Source organism: Bubalus kerabau, chromosome 17 (assembly GCF_029407905.1).
Source record: "Bubalus kerabau isolate K-KA32 ecotype Philippines breed swamp buffalo chromosome 17, PCC_UOA_SB_1v2, whole genome shotgun sequence".
Taxonomy (NCBI): Eukaryota; Metazoa; Chordata; class Mammalia; order Artiodactyla; family Bovidae; genus Bubalus; species Bubalus kerabau.
This window is the reverse complement of record NC_073640.1, coordinates 62,169,392-62,177,587: the sequence shown is the minus strand read 5'-3', so window position 1 is coordinate 62,177,587 and position 8,196 is coordinate 62,169,392. Positions and strand designations below refer to the sequence as shown.

The 8,196-nt window shown below is 49.1% G+C and overlaps 1 long non-coding RNA gene across 1 annotated transcript; it reads left to right on the top strand.

Annotated features, from left to right (window-relative positions):
* Positions 1 to 697: 697 nt before the first annotated feature.
* LOC129632405 (uncharacterized) lies at positions 698 to 7,763 on the top strand. The gene is made up of 3 exons (XR_008704505.1): positions 698 to 1,455; positions 5,121 to 5,241; positions 7,083 to 7,763. It is a non-coding gene; the product is annotated as an uncharacterized LOC129632405 (long non-coding RNA).
* Positions 7,764 to 8,196: the final 433 nt, after the last annotated feature.

Genomic DNA, 8,196 nt, shown 5'->3' with positions numbered 1-8,196 from the left:
TATGACCTTGTGGCCTGATCCATTCCGTGTCCCCTTTATCCTCACATGGGTGTCTTCATGTGGCAGGCGCCCTAATGGCTCTTAAGTGCCTGACCTATGCCCACACAATATTGGATGGTCTAGTCCTCAGTTGGAAAGAAAACAAAAGAGAGACCCTCACCCATTCAGGCAGCAGCTGCTGGGGCGCAGTGAGCAGTGGGGCCTTTGGAACACACCAGGGGGTAACCCTGGCCAGAGTTCCTCAGTTGCTTCCACAACACTTGCCTATAGGCAGAGGGTCCCTATGAGAAAGGAGAAGTGAGGAGGTGGGAAAGAGACCCCAAGGTCCCCATACGGGCCACCAAAAATGTCGTGGTCTGGGCATGGGTTGTAAAAGAATTTCCATACATGAAACAGAATGAAAGAATAAAGTTCATTAGAGTGGGAGACACTGTTAAGAACAGCAGGCCAGTTCAAGGGATAACCCACGTTGAATGGGGGCGGGGGGGGGGGGCGGTTCCTTAGTCCACTTTTATACCCAGGGTACAAGGAGTGGGATGGGGATCTTGCGGGTCATTTGCTGATTGGATGAGGTCCCTATACTGGGTGGAGGGAAGAGTAAGGTAAATGTCTCCTCCCTGTGGTGTAGGAGGGGAACAGTTTATACTGTTCCATTAATAGTTACAACATTGGGGATGGGAGGGAAGGATGATAAGGGTCTGGTTTTTCCATTCCTGAATTCCAAGACCCTCCTTGGTTATCTACTCTTTCGTCCTTGGGTCACCACATGGCTTTGTTAGGTAGGTAGAATAGGGAAAAGGAGTCCAAAATGGCGGTGGCTAAAAGACAAGGAAGGTCAAAGGAAGGTCCGAGGACCAGAGTGAAAACTTCAGACAGAACAAACAGCACTCCTGGCTAAGCCCAATTTGCATAGGGCAGGCCCAGGTGGAGGAAAAAACATATAAAAGGAGGAGCCAAAGCGCTTCCTCACAGACTCTCTCTTCCGCGTGCATGCGCACGCTCTCTCTCTCTCTCCCTCCCCACGCACTCCTCCACTCTCTTCTCTTCGAGTCTTGGATTCCTCTGCTATCTCCTAAATAAAATAGAGCTATAAGACTGATTTGCCTAAGAGCTGTAGCACGGTTTGTCCAAGACCCAAGAGCTGTGACGCGCCGAGGGCTTTAATGTCCGTCGCTCCAAATCTTGGTTGTGATGAGACAAAGAACCGAGGAACATACACTCACGTGACATCTATGGTGCCGTGACTCGGATTTAACCTGACTGAAACAACCTCTACGTGGAAGAGGCCAAGCACAACAGGAGCCCAACTCAGCGAAGCTCCCGCGGTAGAAGCGGAAGGCGAAGAAACCCAGAGCAGGGGAAGGCCCATCGTGCTGGAAACCAGGACAGTGAAAAACGAACTCAGTAGAAAGCTCACGCGGCCCAGTCTCAGATTCCAGAAGACCTCCGGTTAAGGTAAGAGGTCCTCGCTCCTATGGCTGGAGGGACCTTTACAACCTCTCGTTTCTTGTTTCCTCAAACCTCCCACTAACAGGCGGGCGGCAGGGGCACAATTGAGGGACTCTGGAGAGGCTACTCCTCAGCATGTCCCAAAGGCGCTATCTGCTGAGCCCCAATAGCTGTTACACAAGTCGGTGGGGGTTCTTCTGTCCTTTCTCTTCTCTGTGCCAAAGATTAGACCAATGAAACTGTGAGCACCGGTCAAATATTTAGCAAATTTTCCGGTGGGCTATGAAGGGGATTCCTTGGCATGTTTTTCCCACTGCTTTTTCCTCCTGTCCTTCAGCTCTCTCCCGGGACTCAAGCCCGGCCAAAACTAATGAAACTCAGGCTCTGATGTCTCATTGCAAAAATTCATTGAGAGACAAAGCGATAAGAGGTAGATTTGTTAGGATCCAGAGAAAAGCCACCCTTCAGGGTGTGAACCATTGCCGAGGGCAAGGGCTGCGGCCATGGAATTAGGCCTGGCTAGGTTTTGTGAGGGGATGGAATTCATATGCTAATGAATGAGAGGATCATCCCAGCCATTGGGGAACCACCCACTCCTCCCTCTTTCACCTTGTGCCTTGGAGCTGTCTTGCCACCTCTGGGTGGGTCTGTTGCCTTATAGATTGGGGATTAAGGTTTACTTGAATTTGACTTGTCGTCTTGGACCCAATTGATTTTAATTGGTTTACATTATACCCTTGTGCTATGTCATTCTTTCAAAGGTTGTGCTCTGCCCCCTTCCCTCCTGTTTCCTGTTCTTTTCCTGAGCCCCATCCAGACCCACAAGGCTGCCTCTACAATCTTCTGGAGAGACAACCAGAAAATAGCTAGCCTTGGGAGGGAAATACTCTATAATATTCAACCCCCTAATCCTACCCAATACTGGTTACACTGGAGATCTTGGGGACGCCCAAACTCCAATCCAGGGGGTCCCAGGAGGTCATCACACCTTGACCTGCCTAGGGATCAGTCTTTGAAAGGTTGTCACGCCTCAACCTGTTCAGGGATCCTTTAGTCCCAGGGGTCCCAGGAGGTCGTCACGCCTTGACCTGCCCAGGGATTCAATCTCTAGGAGGCTGTCACGCCTCAGCCTGCCTGGGGATCTGCACCCTGACCCGGGGACGCCTGGCTCTCAGGTTGCAACAGTTCTGGGTAGGGCAAGCTTCAGAAAGACTCACCTCTAAGGAAGTCTACCTATGGAAACAGAAAGAAGCCTATTACTTATGGGACTGTGCCCAGTCTCAGCAATAACTCAGGAACCCAGTGAGAACCCCATTGCCTTTCTGGAGAGGCTAAAAGAGGCACTCCAAAAGTTTACCAACCTGGACTTAGACTCTTATGAGGGACGGGTGATTTTAAAGGACAAATTCCTGTCCCAATGTGCATCAGATATCAGAATTAAGTTACAGCAGCTACAACAGCAGGACCCTGCTACATCTTTAGATGAGATGGTCCAGACAGCCACCAATACCTTTTATAACAGAACAGAGGGAGGCCAAGGCCCAGGAGAAGGAGAGAAAGAAAGAGACAAGGCATGTCCAGATGCTGGCCGCCCTCCAGAGAAGCCCTATGGCAAACCCCGAGTCCTTGAGGGACAAGGCACGAGACAGATGCCTGATCTGTAGACAAGGTGGGGCATTGGGCCAAAGAGTGTCCAAACCGTGACAAGTCTCCTAGAAGGGCTTGCCACAAATGCCATCAACTGGGACATTGGGTGGCACTCTGCCCTCGGAACCCAAGAGCCTCAAGGTCAAGCACCAAGCCTACCCTCACGATGGTTCAAGAAGACTGAAGTGGCCCGCTTCAGCCAGCCCACCTGTCACAGATAACCATCACGGGGCTGGAGCCAAGGGTGCAACTGGATGTGGCAGGTAGGTCCGAGAATTTCTTGGTTGACACAGGGGCTACCTACTCTGTCTTGATCTCCTACTCTGGAGCCTTCTCCTCCCAAACCTGTACCATTTTGGGTGCTACAGGAAAAGCAACTACTAAAAGATTCACCCGAGCACTTCTTTGTTGCTGGGATGGGCAAATATTTTCCCACCAGCTTCTGGTTGTCCCTGAGTGTCCTGCCTCCTTATTGGGAAGAGATATGCTGACTAAACTGGGGACCACCCTTGTGATGGGAAGTTTTTCAGCCCCTAGAGCTCTACAGCTCCTGGCTACTACTGAAGAACTCATTACACCTTCAATAGAGAGGGACCAAAAACTATGGGAAGACAAAATTAACCCCCAGGTGTGGGACCAGGGGATTCCTGGACGAGCCCACCAAGCTGAACCGGTCATCATTGTCCTCCAAGATCCCACTCGGTTTCCTAACCGGAAACAATATCCTCTCAAAAGAGAGGCTCGGGAGGGATTACAGCCTTTAATAAATAAATTCCTTGCTTGTGGGCTATCATTCCCTACCAGTTCGCCATGTAACACCCCAATCTTCTCAGTAAAGAAAAAAGACGGAACCTGGCGAATGGTTCAAGATCTCCGGATTATAAATGAAGCTGTAGTCCCCCTCCATCCCACAGTACCCAATCCGTATGTAATCTTGGGAGAAATCCCACCCAGTGCCAAATGGTTTACAGTCTTGGATCTCAAAGATCCATTTTTTTGCATGCCACTGGCTAAAGAATCCCAATACCTTTTTGCCGTTGAGTGGGAGGCCCCAGGAGAAAAACACCAACAGATGACTTGGACAGTATTACCTCAGGGGTTCAGAGATAGCCCCCACCTGTTTGGACAGGCTCTTAGCCGGGATCTCCTAGATCTGGACCTGGGACCTAATGGGAAAATATTACAATATGTAGAATACCTACTAATCTGCTCTCCAGATGAGAAAAGTGACCAAGAACATGCAATTCAGGTTCTAAACTTCTTGGCAGAAAGGGGATATAAAGTCTCCCGTGCTAAGGCACAGATAGTCGAGACAAAGGTCACTTACCTGGGAGTTCAGATTACACACGGGTCCAGGAGGCTGTCCTCTGATCAGGTACAAGGAATTCTCCAGTTGCCCTCCCCCACGACTCGAAAACAATTGCGAGCTTTTCTGGGGCTAACTGGTTATTGTAGAATCTGGATACCCAACTATGGTCTAATTGCCCAGCCCTTATACGAAAGCTTAAAGGGACGAGATGATTCAATCCCATTGATGTGGGGAACTCCTCAAAAGGATGCAGAGGCTACACTAAAACAGGCCTTAACTCAGGCACCTGCCTTGAGGTTGCCAGACCCAAAAAAAGCATTCCAACTTTATGTCCATGAAAGAGAGGGAATAGCTTTGGGAGTGTTAACTCAAAGGTTGGGATCTGAGCCCCAGCCTGTAGCTTACTTATCCAAGAGGCTCGATCGAACTTCCCAAGGTTGGCCTCCCTGCCTTCGAAATCTTGCAGCTATTGCAATCATAATAGAAGATGCTTTAAAACTCTTCTTTGGGGGCAAACTAACTATTTTTACCAGCCACCAAGTAAAACAACTCCTAAATGGGAGAGGCCATTTATGGATGTTTGATCAAAGAATCCTCAGATATCAAGTAATGCTGATGGAAAATCCAGGCCTCACTATATCCCCTTGTGAGGTTCTTAACCCAGCCACCCTCCTACCTACCCCCGAGGGCTCTCTCCCAATTCACTCTTGTCTAGAAACCTTGGACCACTGGACAAAACCCCGAGAGGGATTGTCAGAAGATCCTCCGACCAATCCTGAGGAAATCTGGTACACTGATGGAAGCAGCTTTGTCTTGGATGGAAAAAGAAGAGCCGGGTGTGCAGTAGCCTCCAACCAGGTACTTCAGCCCAATTAGCTGAGCTCATAGCCCTGACTCGAGCTTTAGAGCTGGGAAAAGGAAAAAGAATAGCCATTTACACTGACTCCAAGTATGCCTTTCTGGTACTACATGCACATGCGGCTGTTTGGAAAGAAAGGGGACACTTGAACACCCGAGGGTCCCCAATCAAATATGGTGATCAGATTCTTCGACTCTTGGAGGCAGCCCATCTGCCCACTGAGGTTTCAGTCTCCCTCTGTAAAGGACACCAAAAAAGGAACACGGAAGTGGCACGAGGGAACTAAGCAGCTGATCAGGCAGCTAGGAGAGCAGCATTACAGAACCATGACCTAATAGGGATTGCCACCTTAGTTCCACAGACTAATTTGCCAGAAACTCCTTCATATACTGAAGGTGAGACTCTTAAAGCTAAGAGCGAGGGCTTTCAAGAAGATCATATGGGGTGGTTCCAAAAGGAGGGACTCCTTTTTCTGCCTGGAAACCTCCAATGGAAGTTGGTTAACTCCTTACATGCCACTACTCATTTAGGCGAAAAGGCCCTCCAAAGATTACTAGAAAGGTCTTTCAGAGGAACAGGCCTCCAAACAACTATAAGACAGGTGGTGTCCTCTTGTCCCACTTGCCAATTAAACAACCCCCAAGGAGATCGAAGACTCCAGCTGGCCCAGCCCGTCCAATGACGTGGGGCCTACCCAGGAGAGGACTGGCAGATGGACTTCACCCAGATGCCAGTTTCTCAAGGGTATAAATAACCTATTAGTCATGATAGATACATTCACAGGATGGATTGAAGGCTTTCCCACCCGGACTGAGAAGGCTGAGGAGGTGGTAAAAAAAACTGCTCCATGAAGTCATTCCAAGATTTGGTCTGCCCAGGTCATTACAAAGTGACAATGGGACATCATTTACTTCTAAGGTCACCCAAGGAGTCTCAAAAGCATTGGGCATTACTTATTATCTCCATTGTGCCTGGAGGCCTCAATCTTCAGGAAAAATAGAAAGAGCCAATCAATTCTTAAAATCAGCGATAAAAAAGATAACCCAGGAGACCTCCCTGGGATGGAAGGAGGCTTTACCAATAGCTCTCCTCTGCACCCGCATTGCCCCTAAGGAACAGGTTGGTTTTAGTCCTTATGAGATGCTATATGGGAGACCTTTTGTTTATGTCAATGACCTCTTCCTAGATCCAGAGGTTCAAACCCTCCAGTCTTATACCATAGCCACGGGGCAATTCCAACAGGATATACGCTTGTGGGGTATGAACCAGGACCCAAAAGATTCCAAAGAGTCACCACTATATGCTCCAGGAACTCAAGTCCTAATAAAAGTCTGGAAAGATGGGTCCCCAAAGGCTCAACTCCAGCCCACATGGAAGGGCCCCTACCCTGTAATACTTTCTACCCCCACAGCAGTCAAGGTACCAGGACATGACTCCTGGATTCACTACTCACGATTCAAGCCATGGAAGAAAACAGGAGAGGACACTCAATACACCTGTGAGCCCCTGGGAGATCTCAGATACCTATTCAGGACTACCAATGAGAGTCATTCTAATGAACACCCCCAAAATCTGGTTTCTGGGGATAAGATTTCTCAGGATAACTCTAAGGGGCCAACACAGCTTGACAGAGACTATACTCCAAAACAGACAGGAGATAGATCTTCTGATTCCTGAACAAGGAGGGACTTGAGCCATCCTGGCCATGTGAATTTAAAATTGACCAATGTCCCTACTAGTCCTCGTTATGCTATATCAATGATGCCTATGATTATTCCATGTACTGTCAATTGTCTAACCTGTTTTGTCTCTGCCCAGGTCAACCAGCTACAACATGCAGTGCCAGTTCAACAAAGATATAAAACTACAGCTGACCACGAAAAATATCACACACCCCTGGACACCACTATAAGGACTCTGAAGATTGAGACTAGCAAGAGGGGGAGGCCCAATACCCCTCGCTGCCCCAGTTCAGCAGGAAGTAGCCAGAAAGACCTCGACGCCCCTATTCCCAAAGAATTGGGCCTCCCATCTCTTGAGGGGGGAATGTTAGGTAGGTAGAATAGGGAAAAGGAGTCCAAAATGGCGGTGGCTAAAAGACAAGGAAGGTCCGAGGACCAGAGTGAAGACTTCAGGCAGAACAAACAGCACTCCTGGCTAAGCCCAATTTGCATAGGGCAGGCCTCGGTGGAGGAAAAAACATATAAGAGGAGGAGCCAAAGCGCTTCCTCTCAGACTCTCTCTCCCGCGTCTCTCTCTCTCTCTCTCTCTCTCTCTCTCTCTCTTTCTCCCTCCCCACGCACTACTCCACTCTCTTCTCTTCGAGTCTTGGATTCTCCTACTATCTTCTAAATAAAATGGAGCTGTAAGACTGATTTGCCTAAGAGCTGTAACACGGTTTGTCCAAGACCCAAGAGCTGTGACGCGCTGAGGGCTTTAATGTCCGTTGCTCCAAATCTTTGTTGTGACGAGACAAAGAACCGAGGAACATACACTCACGTGACATCTATGGTGCCGTGATGGTGCTGTGACTTCGAAAGGTTGTCACGCCTCAACCTGTTCAGGGATCCTCTAGTCCCAGGGGTCCCAGGAGGTAGATGTCACACGAGTGTATGTTCCTCAGTTCTTTGTCTCGTCACAACAAAGATTTGGAGCGACGGACATTAAAGCCCTCGGCGCGTCACAGCTCTTGGGTCTTGGACAAACCGTGTTACAGCTCTTAGGCAAATCAGTGTTACAGCTCTATTTTATTTAGGAGATAGCAGAGGAATCCAAGACTCGAAGAGAAGAGAGTGGAGGAGTGCGTGGGGAGGGGGAGAGAGAGAGAGCGTGCGCATGCACACGGGGGAGAGAGTCCGTTGAGGAAGCGCTTTGGCTCCTTCTTTTATATGTTTTTTCCTCCACCTGGGCCTGCCCTATGCAAATTGGGCTT